Below are 21,645 nucleotides of genomic sequence, written 5' to 3'. Positions count from 1 at the left end.
AAAAAGTAAAAAAAAAAAAAAAAAAATGGATGCACACAATGTTTTGATATTTTCTTGTGTTAATTCTTTCCCGTACTGTGCTGAATCATTTTGAATGAGCTTTTATTTTTATGTTTTCATTTTAATTATATCTACGTTTTAGTAACTTTCTTATGTGCATTTGTCATTTTCATGACTTTTTATCATGTTTTTTATTTCTATTAAACTTTAACCTATTTTTATTTCATTAATTTTTTTGTAATTGTAATACTTTAATACAAAATTAAACTTAAAGTAAACTTTAATACTTTAGTAATTTATCTGATACTAAACTTTTTTTTTTTTTTTGCATTTAGTTGCCATGGCAGAATTTCTTATTTTTGGTTTTTAGTTTAGGTTTAAGTTTTTCATCTAATATTTATATTTTATTTCTGTTACCAAAAACAATTATTACTCATATTAGTTTTGGTTACCAATAACAACACTGGTTCTAAATGATCTGGTTTGGTTATGATTAAATCCAAAGAAAAATCCAATGAAGATCCCTTAGAATTCCTTCCAAATTATAAAACAGAATACCACCAAACAATGCTTCATAACCTTTCATACAGCAAAACCAGAATCACAGGTTGTCCACCCTGGCCTGTGACATCTTCCCCCAAATACAAAAAAAGACTGTCAGCTTGGTTGTGAGGTAACTAAATAATACTACAATTATGTAATAAAGATAAATAACCGATCCACCCACTATCATCCCCAGATCCTCAAGCTAAACTGAAGCACAGAAAGGAAAGCAGGGGTCATCTGTATCTTGTGGTTTGAACATGAGATCAACTATTTCAGGAAGCAAAATGCCACTGATTACCCTGGCAGCTCCAAAGTTGAATCATTAGTAAGCATGCCTATTGAATGAATGCTTTTGTAAATTGTGTTTCAGGAAGTTATCCAACAAAAACAACATCAATATGGAGGTTTTTGGTTTCATGCTGGATACAAGGCAGCATTGACAGCAGCAGTACTACAGTAAAAGCACTTGCAATGTTTCGTTTTGAATATTTGGGTGGACCAATTCATATCAAACAGAAAATACATAACAAGGTTAAGAACTTTAATGTGTCATGTTTGAGCCCTAAAAACTGTGGAAATAAATGATGAGTACATCAGGGCCTCAGAGTACCTTACATCAATGACAGCAGATAAAGGGCCAAAGCATGCCCAAAAACCACATCACAACTCTTTTAGACTCATACCTTCACCGAGATCAGATCCGCCGACCGATTAGAGACGTCCAAGTGAAATGCAATCGTAAAATCCGAATATTTTGTGGCTTTTTAGAAAAAGACTTATCAGCTCAACCTGCTCAACCCAGAACGCTCCACAGCTGCGTGAAGCTGGCGGACACTGTTGAACCGTATTGACAAAAGCGCGTAAGAAGCGCCTTTTCAAAATAAAAGTCCATCGCCATGTCATTTAAAAGTCACGCGTTTTCACTTTCTCTTCTGGTGAAGGTTTGTTAATTATCACAGTCTGTAAAATATCTTTGAAATAACATAATAATTTACAGTTCAAGTTTATTTTGGGTTGCAATAATTAAAAAATAATTTCATTATTTAAGAATGATTTCCATGAAAGTTGTTTGACTTTTTGCTTACATTAAAAAAACATGATCCACCAGCTGATTAGACCCGTTATGTTGTGGTAAATGGTACATTTTCTGTTACTTCACATGCAATAATGACTACTACAGGCACAACACGAAACACATTTAGTATAATTAAACCTAATTGGTTTTTACTGTGGTATTATAAAATCAAAAGGATATTCATAAATGTAAAACACAGAATTTGGGAAACAACAGCTATGTTATATTGGGCATCGTGTTCCCATCGTGGCCCCTAGCGGTTGCGTGTGTGCGCGCGTGTAGTAAGTGTGCTTGGAAGAGCGCTGGGCGTTTATCCAGTCTGTCTCAGTGAGAGCAGTTGAGGATCCCAGCTCCAGGACTTTAGGATGCTCGATTATTTCAGTCTGCAAGGATGAAGTTATTAACTACAGCACCTTTTTACTCGTGCATAATGAACTGATCGGACACCCATCGTGTTCCCATCGTGGCCCCTAGCGGTTGCGTGTGTGCGCGCGCGTGTAGTAAGTGTGCTTGGAAGAGCGCTGAGCGTTTATCCAGTCTGTCTCAGTGAGAGCAGTTGAGGATCCCAGCTCCAGGACTTTAGGATGCTCGATTATTTCAGTCTGCAAGGATGAAGTTATTAACTACAGCACCTTTTTACTCGTGCATAATGAACTGATCGGACACTTTAAAGTGGACTGTGGGCCCCTGGAACCTGTGTGATCGTGTCTCTGAACGGCGCAGCATCACTGGACCTGCAGCCCGACATGTGAGTGACTGTATTTTATTTGAAACTGGCTATTATATTTATTTTACATCAAGTTTTGTGGTCGCCAAAGTCGTAGACGGGAAATTCTTATCTGAAACGTAATTCCTACAAAAACACTTTAAAATAATTTTAATTTCTAAGCATTTAATTGTTACATATCATAATGATCATGCATGTACGTTCAAATAATAAGAAATGTCTTGACGTTTTAATTCATATACATTTTCATTTTCACATAAAATATGTATTTACCTCTTATTTTTATATTTTTAGTGATCAAAGTTGTTATAAAGCGCGACTTAAATACATTTCGACTGAACAGGTTAAGTGGTAAATGTGCCACCAGTGTTTTTAAGAAATGTAATCAACTGAAAGCATTTCGCTAGCTCTTTGCTTTGGTGCAGCATTAGCACAATAATTTAGAATGTGACACTGATTAAATGTAATTAAATATATTTAATTACATTTAATCAGCGTCACATTCTAAATTAGAATGCGTTGTTTCTGTAGTGATTTAATTGCTCTGTAGGTGTCGCCAAAAGCACCAGAGTCCATGTGAAATTATATTCAAACATAAATGATCATTAAACAATTTAATTGATTCTGTATATACTTGATTATCATATTTTGAATTTGTACATATATGTATATATATTCACCTAAATAATATGTATTGTTTCAAACTGACTCAAATACTGCACTGTAAGAAGAAGAAGAAGAAGAGAATCAACCCCTCACTGAGTCTCCGACACACTAACTACAGGGCTGTAGTCTGGCTATAGTTTAGGGCCAAAAATGATCCCTAAAAATGGTCTAAAAACCTCCCTTTGGGAAATTGGAAGTATTCAGGTATGCTTCTAATGGGAAAATCTATTCATAAATGAAAGCATATCCTTTTTGAACTCTAAAAAACTCTAAAAAATTTTCTTTCAGAGATAGGATTTGGCTTAGTCTATAGCAGTGTTATTTTATCATTTATATACTATCACTGTATTTATTCATATTTTGAATATAGCTAGTAAAATGTGCGTGTTGGTGCATGCAAGATCGTGGTGCAGATCGTTTGGATCCTGAACATGTGGTTCAGCATGTTCTTGAAGCGTCAAACTTTACAAGCTGTGAGAACATTGTGTCAACATCCTAAAATGAGCTGTTTCCGCAGCCACAAGATCTAAGAGCAGATCATTGATTTCCACCAGTGTTTTTAAGAAATGTAATCAACTGAAAGCATTTCGCTAGCTCTTTGCTTTGGTGCAGCATTAGCACAATAATTTAGAATGTGACACTGATTAAATGTAATTAAATATATTTAATTACATTTAATCAGCGTCACATTCTAAATTAGAATGCGTTGTTTCTGTAGTGATTTAATTGCTCTGTAGGTGTCGCCAAAAGCACCAGAGTCCATGTGAAATTATATTCAAACATAAATGATCATTAAACAATTTAATTGATTCTGTATATACTTGATTATCATATTTTGAATTTGTACATATATGTATATATATTCACCTAAATAATATGTATTGTTTCAAACTGACTCAAATACTGCACTGTAAGAAGAAGAAGAAGAAGAGAATCAACCCCTCACTGAGTCTCCGACACACTAACTACAGGGCTGTAGTCTGGCTATAGTTTAGGGCCAAAAATGATCCCTAAAAATGGTCTAAAAACCTCCCTTTGGGAAATTGGAAGTATTCAGGTATGCTTCTAATGGGAAAATCTATTCATAAATGAAAGCATATCCTTTTTGAACTCTAAAAATAAAATAAAAAACAGTTTTCTTTCAGAGATAGGATTTGGCTTAGTCTATAGCAGTGTTATTTTATCATTTATATACTATCACTGTATTTATTCATATTTTGAATATAGCTAGTAAAATGTGCGTGTTGGTGCATGCAAGATCGTGGTGCAGATCGTTTGGATCCTGAACATGTGGTTCAGCATGTTCTTGAAGCGTCAAACTTTACAAGCTGTGAGAACATTGTGTCAACATCCTAAAATGAGCTGTTTCCGCAGCCACAAGATCTAAGAGCAGATCATTGATTTATTTTCTCAGTGGCTCATAGAGTCATAGCACGATCATGATCATTATAGGGTTTTTTTTACATAGTGACACAATAAATAAACGCAGAACGTCAAGACCCAAAACAGTCTGTTACACTGTGGAGCTTCTGTCATGAAAATAAATTCCTCGTATGTGTAAACATACCTGGCAATAAAAACTCATTCTGATTCTGATTCTGATAATTATATTTGTTAATGCTCTTTTTACTCAAAGAAGGCAATTTCCCCTTTGTTCTCACTATATAGGGTTCATAAACTATTATATTTAGTCCCCAAGTCCTTAATATGTGGTTACATGCTTGCACAAATGAACTTATCCCAGTATTTAGTGAGGAACTTATGCATGTCAGTATCCATAAGTCTGCATACTGTCAGCTGACCACTAGGGTACACACGTTGACCCACTTACATGTTCTTCTGTGAGTTTTATGTGAACAAGATGGGTAATTATGATATCATCACTAAAGAAGGAGCTCTGATGTTCAAAGTCCAAGGCCCTGTCCCAAATAAGACTCTTTTATTTGCATGTTGCTGTGTGCACTTCATTTACCCTTAATGTGCCCCCACTGGTCTGGATTTAACAAGCGGACTGCTATCGAACAATTCATGCAACATTACATAACCAAACTGAGGAAGATCGAAATTTTATCCTGCCATCAATTTGAGACAGAAGTCTATGATGGGTCTTATAGAAAGTTCACCCAACAATTAAAATTAGCTGAAAATTTACTTATCCTCAGGCCATCCAAGATGTAGATGAGTTTTTTCTTCATTGGAACAGATTTGGAGAAATGTAGCATTCACCAGTGGATCATCTGCAGTGAATGGGTGCCAAATCTGTTCCAATGAAGAAGCAACTCATCTACATCTGGGATAGCCTAAGGGTACATTTTCAGCCAATTTTCATTTTTGGGTGAACTATTCCTTTAAGTTCTATGGGTTTTTGAAGTATGATTATGTATAGTGTAGTATAATTTTCACTCTTTCTCAGGCCAAATGTGTGTGAAGAGCAGGAGATGTCTATGCTGGGGGTGAGGCAACCATGTGTTCAGGCGTTTACTCGAATGGTGAAGGTGTGGTGGTAGGGCTGCTCTTCTCAGTGCTGGTGTATGGGCTACGAGAGGAGGTGAGACATACTTAAACAACAACTGTTGTTTCCCTGTTTAAACTATTGGTCATTACTCATTATCCATTAAATCATTGCCTCTTATGATTATTTCCCCCAAGCATTTATCTCTTAGGTCAGGGTCAGTGAGTTTTAGGAGATTTGCTCTCCTTCCATTTAGTAGAGTAAAATTTGCCAACTACCATAGCAGATGCTTTCCATTGACTTAAGTACACTGATTTAAGTTTTTCTGAAAATCTGGGGTTAAGTGACTAGCACAATGGTGATAGGATAGGATAGGAGTTATAGCTAATAACCAAATGTTGCCCCTCTGAAAGCAGACCTACACTTTTCACATGATCAACCTGCTGAGCCATGAAAATGTGGCAAAACATAGTAACTATGACAACACTGAAACTGAAGAAACATAGCTTAAGTTGCATTAAAAAAAAACCTGAGCACAGGTAACCTACCTGTCAAGAGATGTTTCTCAAATGAATGAGTGAATGAGATGAGTAACAGTGTAAAAATTGTAAAAATAAATAATAAAACGAACTAAATAAATAAATGTTATTTATTAAAAGCCGCTAGGACCGTGAATCGTTTCAATCTTGTGAACTGGTTCAACAGATTCATCGAAAAGGTTCGACTCAAATAAACGACTCGTTCACTGGTTCAAATTAAACGTGTTTTTACGTTTCAATACGCTGTTTTTTAACGCCTTGTCAAGTTAAAAGAAGTTCAGCAATCGGAAGATTCGAAAAGCATCGCTAGCGTTTGTTTATTTAGGGAGCAGCTGTATAATTTGTCGGCTGTTCTTATGATTATGCTATTTCCAGAGCATAAAATAAACAATAAATATCTTCTGCTTTCAAACATTATGGTCCATTTTATATAAATACTTTGTTCATTTGGTTTCAGTGATGTAATGACATTAGGCCAGTATCAATATGATGAACCTGTTCATTATATTTCTGAGATTCTTTCTCCCTCTATCTCAGGACAGGGTATTATACAGTGTATAGGCAGGTGTACAGTATGGAGATGCAAACTGTCTACAGGTGCTGCCCAGGATGGACGCAGAGAGGGGAAGAGAGAGGCTGCCTACATAGTGAGTATCATAACACTGTATGTGTATTGTGGGTCAAGGGTGTCTGAACAGTGTAGGTGATCCACAGGAGTGTGTTCCTCTGGTACCTGCTTTAACGGTGGGAAGTGCTCTGAGACTGGTGATCAGCTTTGTCAATGTCCGGAAGGGTTCGAGGGGACGCTCTGCCAATACAGTCAGTCTTTTGTGCATGTTTGAAGGGGTTGAAGTTTCTTATATCTTGAATGAACGGGTTGTGTTTTAGGTCTGATGCTTGGGTCAGGCTGTGTGCATTAATGTGTTTGTGCTGATGCAGTCATATTTCTAAGGGAAGGTTAATTGGTGTTTTTGAAGCTTGTTGACCTGGGGTTTCTCATCCCACACTCTCTGTCCTCCCCCTGTGAGTGCAGAGGGAGTTTTCCCAGGCAAATATCACTTTGGTTTGTTAGGTTCTCATTTTTTTAATTTCTCCACCTCCAAGTTAGTTTTGACAGTACATGTGAGGTTTTCACACTGTGAGGTGTCGAATGAGGCAGAATGAGTGTGTGTGTGTTTTGATTAACAGACTATCGTTCAAAAGTTTGGGGTCAGTAGGATTTATTTTTGAATGAAATCAATACTTTATCCAGCAAGGCTGTATTAAAATGATCAGAAGTGACCGTAGAGGCATTTATAATGTTACAAAAAATTGTATTTCAAATAAATGCTGTTCTTTTGAACTTTCTATTCATTAAAGAATCCTAAAACAAATGTATCAGGGTTTTGACAGAAACTATGAAGCAGCATTCAACATTGATAATAATAAGACAAATATTTATTGAGCAGCAAATCAGCATATTAGAATGATTTCCAAAGAATCATGTGCCCTGACGACTAGAGTTCAGCTTTACATTCATAGGAATAAATTACATAAAAAATAAAATAGAAAACAATTGTTTTCATTTATAGCAATATTTCACAATATTACAGTTTTTACTCAGTTTTTTTGATTAAATAAAAGCAGCCTTGGTAAGCATAAGAGACTTCTTTCAAAAACATTACAAAATCTTACCAACCCAAGACTTTTTAATGTTGGTGTATTTGTAAAAAACTAGCCTTTCTGTTTTACTTTTAATACAAAAAGTCTTGAACATTGAATCTATCTCACACCCAGTAGTATGTAAATGAGATTTAATTTTCTTGTCTTACAGTAAACCTTTAAAGGGGTCATATGATGCTTTTTTAAAGATCATTATTTTGTGTATTTGGTGTAAGAGAATATGTTGACATGCTTTAATGTTCAAAAAACACATTATTTTTCAAATACTGTACATTATTGTAGGTCCTCTATGCCCCGCCTCTCTCAAACGCTTAGTTTTCTACAAAGTCCCTCCTTCCGACAAGCGCAGTCTGCTCTGATTGGCCAGATGACCCAGTGCATTGTGATTGGCCGAACACCGCAAGCACTCATCGGAAATGTAACGTCCCTTACCATAATCGTGAGCTTCATCTTTCAAAATAAATGTAAAGACAGTAAATAATGTCATTAGTTTTATCATCAGTTCAAGCCCGAAAGGGGAACAGAGTCGTGTGACAGAAACAGTGATGAAGCCGGTATGTGTTTGCAGTACACAAGCCACGGTTAAGACTGGAATGTAACACTCCAAAGAGAAAGGAAAACTTGAAATCGCATCATATGACCCCTTTGAGTTTAGTCAGAGATTTTTTGTGTGTTCTGTCTAAAGCAGCTTTCCTCCTGCGGTTTTACACTGAGATGGTAGTTTGTGCTCCTAAAATGCTTTCTCAGAGTTTCTAAAATTAAAAATTTCTACTGCATGTCCGTAACGCAGAAGGCTGATGGCTAAACAGTGCGGTGGTGAAATTATGAAAAATGTCTTTTCCATGTTGGACTGGTAAACCTATTAAGCTCATTTTACTCAGAGACTCTGTATATGTGCGTGTGGAAGAATGTTTTTACAGTGCTCTCTTTCAGTAGACATATCACCACCACTGTAGCTCAGGACATGCTGTAGCTTAGCTGGCCTTTCCTCTTGGACTGACTTGCTGTGTTTAATGGCCATTGGTCACCTCTCAGTTCCGAGAGAGAAAATGCGGGGAATAATGTTTATAGAATGAATAAGAAAAGTTAAAGAAATAGTTTTCTTACCCTCATGTTGTTCCAAACCTTTATGACTTACTTTCTTCCGTGGAACAAAAATGGAGATGTTAAACAGAATGTTCACGCTGCTTTTTTCCATACAGTGAAAGTGGATTGTGTCCAGGGGCTGTCAAACTCCAAAAAGGATCCTACCATCCAAGCAGTAACATTCCGGAAGCCCATTGATCAGTTTTTTTTTCAATTCTGTTGTTTCCACTTTAAGTGATCTGCATTTAACATCTTTGGAGGAGAAAGTCTCACAGTTAAATAATTATCTTTTTACTACTCTAGACTCTTTTGCTCCTCTAAGGTCATGTAAAGTTACTTTTGCTCGCTCTGCTCCTTGGTATAATGACAATCTGTGTACTAGGAAGGCTGCTTGTTGGAAAATTGAGTGTAAATGGTGCCTTACTGGCTTGAATGTCTATTATCAAGCTTGGAAGGATCTTCTGAATGACCTCCATTAATTGAGACTGAAGGATCATCAAATTTTTCTCAGAATATTGTAAACAATCAAGGAAATCCCAGACACTTGTTTCAAACTATAAATAGATTGCTTCAAGTAAATACTGCAACCACCTTACGTGTTTCTCAACAGTTATGTAATTCCTTTCTTCATTTTTTCAATTCAAAAATTGACAGTGTTTGCAAACAAATTTCTGTTTCCACTTCTTCACTATTTCATCCTTCTGGGTTTGCTGGTATTCCTCTCACACATTTTCCACAGCTTGATTCTGAGGCACTAAAAACGGAGGTATCTTGCATGAAATCTACCACTTGCGTGCTTGATTCTGTTCCCACAAGCTTATGTAAATCATGCTTTGATGTTTTGTGCCCTGTTATCCTAAGTATTATAAATGATTCAGTGCAGACTGGGGTTATTCCAGCAGCATTAAAGATTGCTGCTGTAACTCCTGTGCCGAAAAAAGAAAATGCTGCCCTCAATGATTATAACAATTAACAAAACAGATTTTGATACTGTTGATCATAGTCTTTTACTTTCCCATCTTGAAAGAGTTTTGGGTGTGTCCGGAACAGCTTTAAACTGGTTTAAATCCTATTTTACTGACTCTTCCCAGTTCATTTCTATGGACGGTTACAGGTCTGAGATTAGCTCTGTATGTACTGGTGTTCCTCAAGGCTCAGTTTTAGGGCCTTTACTGTTCCATATTTACTTGTCACCACTTGGGCAGCTGTGACAAACGCTTGGTCTACACTACCACTTCTATGCTGATGATACAGAAATCTATATACACTCAAAACCTGGTGAAACTCTTGATGTCTGCTATCTATCTGACTGTTTCTGAGATAAAAACATGGATGAATAATAACTTCTGCCTGAATAGTGGTAAAACCAAAGTCATGCTTATTGGTTCCCGTCTTCAAATCTTTAAAGGTGGTTCTCTGACTCTGTCTGTTGATGCTTCTGTATTGGAGACTAAAAGTAAAATGAGGAACCTTGGAGTTATATTTGATGCCAGTCTTGCATTTGATCATTTTGTACATAGCACTGTTAAAGCATCCTTTTTTTAATCTCAGAAATATGGCAAGATTCTGTCCTAAACTACATTTTTCTGTTTGTTGTTTCTTGGATAGATTACTGCAACGCCCTTTTAGCTGGAGTTTTTAAATTTACACTTCATAAGCTGCAGTATGTACAAAATTTGGCTGCTAGGATCCTGACTGGGACCAGGATATGCAATCATATTACTCTTATTTTGGAGTCTTTGTACTGGCTCCCGGTCAGGTTGATGCTCACATGCAAAGCATTACATGGTTTGGCTCCACGTTTCCTATCCGCATCGTTAATTCCTTACGCCCCTAATCTCAGATTGCGCTCCTCACATTCTAATTTGCTGGCTGTACCTTGAACCAGTTTAAGATCTATGGGTGTCAGGGCTTTTTCTCTCTATGCTCCTACCCTTTGGAATTCTCTTCCTCCTGAATTTAGGGGAGCACAGACCTCAAGACGTACATTTTGAAATTAGCATTCACTTTATTTTATTATTTGATTTATTGTTTTTTGTGTATCGCTTATTTTGTGTACAGTGCTTTGAGAAGTTGCTTTAAATGCGCTATATAAACAAAGTATATCATTATATTATTGTTGTTATAATGTAATAACTGGTCATAGGCCTCATTGAGCTAAGCTTATGCATTTTTAAGTGAAAAAAAGCCTTATTTGTGGATTTTTTTGGCAGTGTTCACTCAAAAACTGAGGTGCATAACCTCAGATCAATGAGGCATACAATCAGTCAGTTCCAAAAAGAACTACAAAACCTAATCCAGTCTAATATTTGGTAATAATATAGCATAATTAGAAAGTTATAAGCATTTTTTTGTAGGCCTTTCATTTTTGATTAGGAACACCACAAGTGTATTAAGTTGTGAAAAATTGAAATCGCATCATATGACCCCTTTAAGAACATGCTTTTCATCCTTGTTCTAAAAATGTATGAACATTACATATGTAAACACATACCTGTGTCTTAGAGGTATTTATTTTTCATGCTTTTTATTGCTCTTTAATTGTTTATTAGTTTAATGGCAAATCTGAGCACAGTTTGAGGTGTGATTCAAATCTGAAACTCTAAAGGACACACATGTGAAATGACTGGGCTCTGAGCCAACAGTGTTGTTCTACTGTCAACAGTTTCTTCTTGATGGGATGGAGGAGACTCATGGGAAACAAGCTCTTCACTGTTACTGCAACTTCCCTGTTTACGGATTTACAAATTGTGCTGAGCGTACAGTGTTTAAAGATGTGTCTATGTGAGTTATGTAATTCCTTTCTTCATTTTTTCAATTCAAAAATTGACAGTGTTTGCAAACAAATTTCTGTTTCCACTTCTTCATTTCATCCTTCTGGGTTTGCTGGTATTCCTCTCACACATTTTCCACAGCTTGATTCTGAGGCACTAAAAACGGAGGTATCTTGCATGAAATCTACCACTTGCGTGCTTGATTCTGTTCCCACAAGCTTATGTAAATCATGCTTTGATGTTTTGTGCCCTGGTGAAAAATTGAAATCGCATCATATGACCCCTTTAAGAACATGCTTTTCATCCTTGTTCTAAAAATGTATGAACATTACATATGTAAACACATACCTGTGTCTTAGAGGTATTTATTTTTCATGCTTTTTATTGCTCTTTAATTGTTTATTAGTTTAATGGCAAATCTGAGCACAGTTTGAGGTGTGATTCAAATCTGAAACTCTAAAGGACACACATGTGAAATGACTGGGCTCTGAGCCAACAGTGTTGTTCTACTGTCAACAGTTTCTTCTTGATGGGATGGAGGAGACTCATGGGAAACAAGCTCTTCACTGTTACTGCAACTTCCCTGTTTACGGATTTACAAATTGTGCTGAGCGTACAGTGTTTAAAGATGCGTCTATGTGTACTGACTGAGTCTGTTTGATACAGTTTGCCTTAGGGTTTCCTTCTTCCCGCTGTCTTATTTGCCCTGTAGTGGAGTTAAGAGTTACAACCCCATGGAGCGTCCTGGCTCTACTTAGTGTCTTGAAATACTGCAGTGTATTGAGGAGTCCAAGAGGTCCTGATCCCCAAACAGCTTATTTAGGCACCCTTTAAACTGGGTCACATTACTTAAATTTTTTGCATGAAGACACACAAACATATATTATATTCTTCTAGTCAAGTTGACATCTTTGTTATCATTCACTATACCAGGGGTAGGCAAGTTCGGTCGAGCCGCAGTCCTGCAGAGTTCAGCTCCAACCCTGAAAAAAAACTCACCTGCCTAGCCTTAGTAATCCTGAAGACATTCATTAGCTTGTTCAGGTGTGTTTGATTAGGGTTGGAGCTGAACTCTGCAGGACTGCGGCTCTCTAGGACCGAACTCGCCTACCCCTGCACTATACACTGTATTGAATATAAAACAGCATTTGCAATGCATTTAAAGAGATGAAAATCCGGTCATCATTTACTCCACCCTCATGTCGTTCCAAACCTGTATGGCTTTAATTCTTTTGAGGAATACAAAATAATATGTTGTTGTTTTGGACCCCATTGACTTTCATTGCATGGACAAAAGAAGTTGAAACATTCTTTAAAATATCTTCCTTTGTTTTCCACAGAAAATATGGAGTCATTGAGGTTTGGAATGATATTCCAACACTCATGTTCTTAAGTAAATGTAAGGATCTTGTTAGCCAATATTGTTTTTCCTCCATCTGCATGGCTTTGATTATTTCAGCAGAAAAGAAAAGTTACTTCAGAGCTGGAAAAAGCTTTAATGAAAGATTTTTCTTCAGAGTAACATGTCCTGATCAATCATGCACAATGAGACCAACATTTACAGAACATTTACAGTAATAAGTCAAGTCAAGTCACCTTTATTTATATAGCGCTTTTAACAGTACAGATTGTGTCAAAGCAACTGAACAGCATTAGGAAAATAGTGTGTCAATAATGCAAAATGACAATAGTAAACACTCATTTTTCAGTTAAAGACAGTTCATCATTCATCAAGAAAGAGTCAGTTGTTTTTCCAGTGTTCAACTTTCTTACTGCTCCATTCTGGTCTTTATCCTTCAGTTCAGTCACCTTCTCTAAACTAAAGCATGACATGTTCTGATCCAGCACAAATATGTGTATGCATGCAAACGCTGACTGAGTGGTCTGTAAATTATGATTGAGGTCCTTGGATAGATTACAGGCTGTTTAAAAGCTTATCCAGGACGGCTATCCCTTTTAGTTTAATGAACTCGTACTGACATGCTCTATATGCTGGTTTGGTGAAAAACTCATATTTGAGCAAGAGCTTCACTGCTGCAGTACGCTCTGGGACACGGACACGGGCTGTTGAACTGGAAATTCGGTTTGAAGGATTATTGAACAGCAAAACAGCGGCAATTAAATCACTGGCATTGAAAACAGAGACCTTGTGAGTTTCCCGATCAACAGTAGGTTATGTAGTCTTGTTGTTGAGATGGGCTTGATGATGCAGTTAGTCTGGCGTCTTTAAAACTTTATTCCAGTGAGAACTTTAGAAGAAAATGAATCATCTCCACTCAGCAGGTGATCTCAGCTGAGAGAGAGAGAAACCAAATCCCGCTGTGGAGAAACATGTGCTGGAATGTTCTGTTGCTTTTAACACAAAACCCTTTGGACTTCTAAAGATCTGTTTTTATACAATATCAGCTGTCAATATTCAGTGTTGTAAAATATGAGTTATTAAAGGAAAATTCTATTGCTTTTTAATGGTTCATGATGACTAAATGTGGCATTCAATATAAACTTTGTCTTAGATGTTTCCTCTAAATTCCTTAGAGGATACATGAATATAGACAAAAATTAGACACAGACTGTTGACATACAAAAAAAGAGTAGAGAGCTATAAAATTAATCTTGATATTATAGTGCAGAATATGTTGAGAAATGTTTGCATTTAAATTGAAATTGACTTTTGACTGCAAATTTTAGTATCTTGGCTAATGTGAGCACAGCACAGTTTGAGACATTATTGAGATTTCTTTTGAAAATCTAGAGGAGGTCTGCTGTATATTTTGTTCAATGTAAATTATAATCTACCATTTTTGTAAATAAATGAATAATTTCATTTGACCAGAACACATTAAATTGATCAAAAGTGACAGTAGAAACATTTCAAATATTTCAAATCAATTTTGTTTCTATTAAATTTCTATTCATCAAAGAATCCTGAAATAAAATGTATCACGGTTTCTACAAAAAATATGAGGCAGCACAACTGTTTTCAACATTGATTATAATAAGAAATGTTTCTCAAGCAGAAAATCAGCGTATTAAAATGATTTCTGAAGGATAGTGTGTCACTGAAGATTGGAGTAATGGCTGCAGTTAATTTCAATTGTAATAGTATTCACAATATTACTGTTTTTTTTTTTACTGTTTTTGATCAGATAAATGCAGGCTTGGTGAGCATAAGAGACTTACTGACCCCAAATGTTTAATGATAGTGTATTTGAAACAAATATACAGTATGATTGCCAGAAATGCTACCTAGGAAGGCAGCTTATTAGGTCATCATGTCTATACAGTTTGTGAATCTTCATATTTGATTACTTAAATTGTGGTAAATTGTTTTCTATTCATAGTTAGTTTCTCTCATGGAGTCTATAAAGCAGACACCTGTAATTTAATATTTGATAGAATATGGAAACATCCCATTGGTAGCTGTATACAGATCATCTGTTAATTGTGGAAACAGGTAATTAATGTGCAAATGTTTGCCAGATGTTTTAAAGTCCCTTGCTGGTTAAAAAGAAGTCATGCTTGAATGTGAGGACTGGATTGAATATGTGTGTTTATGTAAGATAATACAGGGCCAAGTGCAGTGATCTGTGCGATCTCTATACAACAGCAGACATGTGCCTCTACATGCTGAGAGATAGGCAGACAAAGCGGCATGATACACAAAATTATCTTCTCTGATAGGACACACAGTTAGCTTAAAGTTTCTAACGTTTTGTAATTCCTGTCTTAACCATTAAAGAGGATCTCCCAATGAAAGGACAGGGGATATCCCTGAGATACTGCTGCTTTTCTTTGAAGCATTTATAACCCTGAGAGATAACCAAACGACTTTACCATACATTGAGAAAAAGTAGAGAAAAGGAATGCAAGAGTTTGAAAATGCCCAGTTTTTATTGCATTACGTTTCCTTTTTCTCAAAAGTAAATTCTGTCATCCTTTACTCACCCTCATGATGCTGCAAACCCTATGTTTGGAGTGAGTTTAAAAGCATCTGTGCACTTCAGACTACAGCACAGATGTTAAACTCAATCAGATACCTTGATCTGTTTTTGAGGTTGTAAATGGTTTTGCACTCTGCTTTTGTCTATTTCGCACTCTTCTGTCCATCTTAAACACTTAGACACACTTAGATACTGAAAGACATTTAAAGTATTCCCTCTGTCCCCCTAGTCAGATCAAATTAAACGTGCTGTTCAGAGTAACCCGGGAAAATGTCTCTGTTAAAAAAAAACGAATAATAAATGATTTTATCTTGCTTTGACTTCCTGTTTGAGCTCTCTAATGGAATAACCACAGATAGAGTGTGTAACTTCTCAGTACATCTGTAAATCTGTTCTTGTCTTTCCACAGGAAAATATTGTCAGCACTCAGTATTATTATGGGATGTTTGCTCAAGGTCAGTGCTGTGCCATAGAGTCAAAGGTTGTTAGGGAAACATGACTCCACAAGATCAGAAAGATAAACAAGCTATATTTTGGGGACAAATGTGTCCCCAGAATTAAGCTAAATCTGAGAATCTGAGAATGTCCTCATGTATAATATGTTTTTATAATATTAAAAATCAGATGTAGAGTTCATCTGGTGATGCTGTGTTGCCTTAGAAACCAAGTGTGGGTATACCAGAATCTTTGCTATGGCGACCCATCCTTGGTTTCTGAGGCTTTACAGAAAAACACATTTCTTTATTTTTTAAAAATAAATATTTTCTTTTTACTTATTTTGAGGCATTTTTGCTTACTCTGTTTCAGAACCATCTTGAATTTGTATGTCCTTCATGGTTGAGCAGAAGGCAGTTGTTTGGAGCAGCTTGGACTTATTACCCAAGTCTGAGTGCTGGTGTGTGTTTGTTTGTGTTGTTCATTTGTTTTTGTCTGTGTGATATCATTTTTCACAAGCATGTTAAAATGACCGCAAAATGTCATATTTGAAGACATCAGACTGGAAACATAATTACAGAAAGCCTTTCACAAATCTAAACATCATGCTGGAAAGAAGAAACTATTCAAAATAAAGAAAGATTTTCCAGGTGGATGGTGAAGTAAAATATTAGAACTAAATTGGCGTCAAATAACAACATATATACTTAATTATTATTATTTTTTTTTTAAATGGGTGCAGTTTAAATCAAAATGATCTAAAAGCATTGGTAAATGTGACCACAACTCAATTTAATTGTGTTTAATGGAGTTTGTTGATGTAATTTTTTGCAGTATTTCTTATGTTTCCAACATCATAAAGATTATTATAGACTATATGGATGCTCAGTGTGTTCTTTCTTTCTTTCTTGTCTGTTCAGATATAAATGAGTGTGCGGACAGTAACGGAGGATGTGAAGGCATGTGCTGTAATATTATTGGCAGTTTTTACTGCAGGTGTCCCGATGGCATGAAACTTGGCGCTGATGGGAAATCCTGCCAAGGTGAGTGAACACTCACATCCATTGAGTTTATATCATCTTTCTAAAGTCATTTAACCTCTGTATAATCAGAGTGTTCCATTTAAAACCAACAACTGAGAAAAGAGCCTTAAGAATTAATATCTATGAGCAGCAGTAAATTAAATCATAGCTGTATAATGTTGTGTATTCGCCATAAAACATTCAGGCACATTTATGACTAGATTATTAATGCATTAAACGGTCATGATCATAAATGAGAGTAGTTAAAGCTCTCTGAGATTCACCTTTTAATCCATCCTGTGAATGTTATTGAATCGGGAGCTTGTTTAAGGCCATTAGTTTGGCCTGGTTTCATCATGAGATGAAGAAGGATGTATGACAGGCTTTGTGTGGGCAGTAGTGCTTGAATGTGCTGAGAGAGATGGTTTTGCATCTGTGTCCACCTCAGCTGTTAGTGTGTATGTGTGGGGAATGATGTCTCGGGTCCTGCTGGACTGAAAGGCTACAGGTGAAGCAACAGGTGTATGAGAGTGAAAGAGAGAGGAACGTGGCGGTTGGGGGATTGAACACAGAATTGCAGACGTTTTGTTATTTCGTGTATCAGCTTATTGTTGTCAATAAATAATTGAATTTAATCAGAGAAAGGAAGAAAAAATAAAGAAAGGTGAAACTATCCTTTATAATATGTGACCCTGGAGCACAAAACCAGTCTTAAGTCGCTGGGGTATATTTGTAGCAATAGCCAACAATACATTGTATGGGTCAAAATTATCAATTTTTCTTTTATGCCAAAAATCATTAGGATATTTAGTAAAGATCATGTTCCATGAAGATATTTTGTAAATTTCCTACTGTAAATATATCAAAACTTAATAAAATGTTTGATTAGTAATATGCATTGCTAAGAACTTCATTTGGACAACTTTTAAGGCGATTTTCTCAATATTTTGATTTTTTTTGCACTCTCAGATTCCAGATTTTCAAATAGTTGTATCTTGGTCAAATATTGTCCAATCCTAACAAACCATACATCAATGGAAAGGTTATTTCCTGTGAGCACAGGTGTGTTGATCTGGGGAACAAGCAGTACAAGTGTGAATGTCGCAGCAACTACCAGCTCAAAAGAGACGGCAAACACTGTGAATGTGAGTTCACATGCATACGCCGTCTTTGACTTACTGATTTTACTGTAGTAATATTGTGATGGTTATGTAAACACTTGTGTGTGTGTGTGCTGTGTTGTTCTCTCAGTGAAGGACCCCTGTAAGGAACATAATGGTGGACGTGCTCATATCTGCAGTAATGTGAATGGACAGGTGCAGTGCAGCTGCAGATCAGGATACAGAATGGGAGCTGACTTCAAGAGATGTGAAGGTTTGAGTGCATGACATGTACACATGCATATATAGATTTCTTTACAGATAAATATTGTTTATTTTACTATCTTGCGCCAGCTTAGACATTCAAGGGGACATCGGATGCAAAATATTATGCACATATAATGTGTCTTAGCAGGGTGTGGACACAACCACCCTACAATGATAAAAATCCATTCACTACATTTTTTGAATCCCCAAAAAGCTCAATTCATTTTCTCCCGACATGAGAGCCACTGAGGATGCATATTTTATTTTATTTGTTTATATTTATTTTATCGCTCAGTGCAGTTCCGCTGGCCACAGTGAATCTCTCTTCAGCTGTGCCATAAAACCGACCTCCACTACCCATCTATGTCCTGCTCAAATACACACACAGCAGATTACTGGTATAACAATCCTGCTGTTAGTTACTATGTGTGCAGGCCAGTGTAAAGCCATTGGTCTGAGTCATGGGTACACATGTTTGTCTGGACCTCATTTATGTCCAGACTTTATGAGACAACCTCAGCTGACCCCATGAAGAGACTCTGACCCCTGCTGTGCACACACACACCTTTCCATGCTTATGCACAGACACACATACACACACTCATATTGCTGGTGTCCTAACTGAAAACATTGTGTTTATTTATTTAGTGTAAAATACAAAGTATTAGTGAGTTTTACACTGATATATCTTCTAATTACCCAAACATTTCCTCTCCCAGAAATAGATGAATGTGTGTCTGGTCAGGCTAAATGTGCTCATGGCTGTGTTAATTTCCCGGGATCGTTCCATTGTGTGTGTAATCCGGGATTTGAGCTGGGTGCTGATGGGAAACAGCGCTATCGTAAGTACAAATACACACACACATACACTAATACATGCTCTGTGATTCTTTTAGAGTAATATGAGGTGAAAAACTTAAAACACTTTAGAAAACAATTTAGATTATCTCAGTAGTTCACTGACATGTGGATTTGGTTTACTGGAGCCAAACAGTCTGTGATTGGTCAGTGTTTTGACCAATCAGTGAAGTCTTAATAATGTGGAGTGACGTATCCTGCAGGTATAGAGATGGAAATCGTGAATGGCTGTGAGAAAAACAATGGGGGCTGCTCTCATCACTGTGAGCACACCACCAGTGGGCCCCTGTGCTCCTGTAACCAAGGTTACCAGCTCGCTGAGGACCTCAAGACATGTATAGGTATATACATGATGGTTGTGTAGCAAATCCTTCACTATGTAAAATGTAGTTTTTTTTATTATAAATTTAAATGTGAGCCAAAATCATCACAATTAAAAGAACCAAAGACTTAAACTACTTCAGTCTGTGTGCATTGAATTTATTTAATACACGAGTTTCACAATTTGAGTTGAATTGCTAAAATAAATGAACTTTTCCATGACGTTCTAATTTATTGAGATGCACCTGTATATATATATAAGTTTGGGGGTAAGAGTTTGCTTTTTTATACCTGCTCAAGAAACACAATTATTATTATAGATGTTGTTAACAGTTGCTGCTTAATATTTTAGTGGAAACTGTGATACAATTTTTTCACATAATGGTAGAATGACAGACTATCAAAAAATGTATAAATTATATACAGCCTTGTATATAATTAGATATACTCATAATAACAAAATATGCACCATAAAATTCACAGATCACAATTATTCAATGACAAAAAATAGATAATTTAACATCAAAACATTTCAGATGGAATACATCTCACAAATATACTGTAGATGTTCAGATCAAGATTTAACAAAAGTCATGATTAACCATTCTTATTGGTGTTCATTTGGTTTATGTTGTCTAACAATAATTAAATACTTGACTGCTTTTTAGTGTTACTGTTACATAGTGTTTTTTTTCCTCATGAGAATATGCTTTTGTATTTGTGTGTGTCATCCACAGACACTGATGAATGTGAAAACGGGGAGGCGTGCTGTAGTCACTACTGTAAGGATTACCCAGGAAGCTATGAGTGGGGCTGTAGACCTGGATACACACCCAACGGCTGCACGTGTGATGGTGTGTCTGTGTTTAGTTTCATGTTTTCCTCTTTTGACCCTTTATTAACCAAACCCTTTTTTTTTTTTTTTTTACTTTACATACTTGTAAATTAATATTTTTCCTCGTTTTCCTCATAAATGGACTATTTAAAGTTTACTTGAGAACATTTAGTGTATCATGAAAGCTGTTTTAATATGAACCTCTCTCTTCAGACATTGACGAGTGTTTGTCTGAGACGTCAGGATGTTCTCAGTACTGTGTGAACACGCTGGGCTCTTATGAGTGTTTCTGTCAGGTGGGCTTCAGACTGGACTACGACCAGAAATCATGCTTACGTGAGTACAAGTTTGATTGGCTTTGCTTAGTCAGGAAGTGATGCACAGACTTCAAAATAAAGAGTACTATTGACACCCAAAAGACATGTTATGAGTTGCCAAAATGTTATATAACCTCTATCATTATTTTTGTATCATTGAGTTACTATTTAAGTTTTTCATATTTTGAATTAGTTTTTATTTTTGAATTTTCTCTTTTCATTCTAAAATTTAATATTAAGAAAAAACTTTAACTCTTTATTAAATTTCAACTAGTTAGGGAAAAAGTTTAATTTACATATAATATCCTGATGTACTAAAATAACTAAAAATTTAAATAAAATGTAATACAAATTATATGGACATATTGAAAAAAATGACAAAAATACACAAAATTACTAAAACATATCCTGATGTACTAAAATAACTAAAAATTGAAATAAAATTTAATAAATTATATAGACATATTTAAAAAATGACAAAAATGTACAAAATTTAAATGAATTAATTCAAAGTTTATTTTATTTCAAGTAACAAAAATTGTTTTTTTTAATGGTTTTTTGTTTTAATTTTAGTTAACCCTGATCACTGTTTCTGCGGATGTCTCTATTCTTTTGTCTCTGTCGTTCCGTCTGTGTGTTTAGCTATATATATACATATACACCTTGCTACGTGTACTGCGTTAGACTAACCGAGACTTGTCATTTGCACTTATACTGTATATTGTTGCTCTTTTGTTAGTTTTGACTGCTTTTATTTTCCTCATTTGTAAGTCGCTTTGGATAAAAGTGTCTGCTAAATGACTAAATGTAAATGTTAAAAAAGAAATTATATAAAAAAAAAAGATTTGGTTTTTAAATGAGACAATATTACCAAAATGTTTTTTATCCATTTTATTTGCTCCTTTATGATCAGTATGATCACAAAAACTTGCTGCTAAATTAATAAATGTAGAAATAAAGTATCCCTCAGTAAACTAACTGGAGCTCTTGGGTTTAAGCTTCTCCTTCTTATTAACTAACTT

The 21,645-nt window shown here is 35.8% G+C and overlaps 1 protein-coding gene and 1 pseudogene across 1 annotated transcript in view; one reads left to right on the top strand and one right to left on the bottom strand.

Moving 5' to 3' along the window:
• LOC107582227 (mitochondrial fission factor homolog B-like) overlaps positions 1-1,385 on the bottom strand; it is a 20,734-nt gene extending 19,349 nt beyond the window's left edge. The window contains exon 1 of the mRNA XM_016267978.1: positions 1,230-1,385. The gene's annotated coding sequence lies outside the window, so the exon portion shown is untranslated. The remainder of the gene's footprint in view (positions 1-1,229) is intronic.
• Positions 1,386-1,669: 284 nt separating this feature from the next.
• Positions 1,670-21,645, top strand: part of LOC107582266 (multiple epidermal growth factor-like domains protein 6) — a 35,532-nt pseudogene continuing 15,556 nt past the window's right edge.

The sequence above is a fragment of the Sinocyclocheilus grahami genome, unplaced genomic scaffold, assembly GCF_001515645.1.
Source record: "Sinocyclocheilus grahami isolate Dianchi unplaced genomic scaffold, SAMN03320097.WGS_v1.1 scaffold42.1, whole genome shotgun sequence".
Lineage (NCBI taxonomy): Eukaryota > Metazoa > Chordata > Actinopteri > Cypriniformes > Cyprinidae > Sinocyclocheilus > Sinocyclocheilus grahami.
This window is presented reverse-complemented; position numbering and strand designations above follow the sequence as displayed.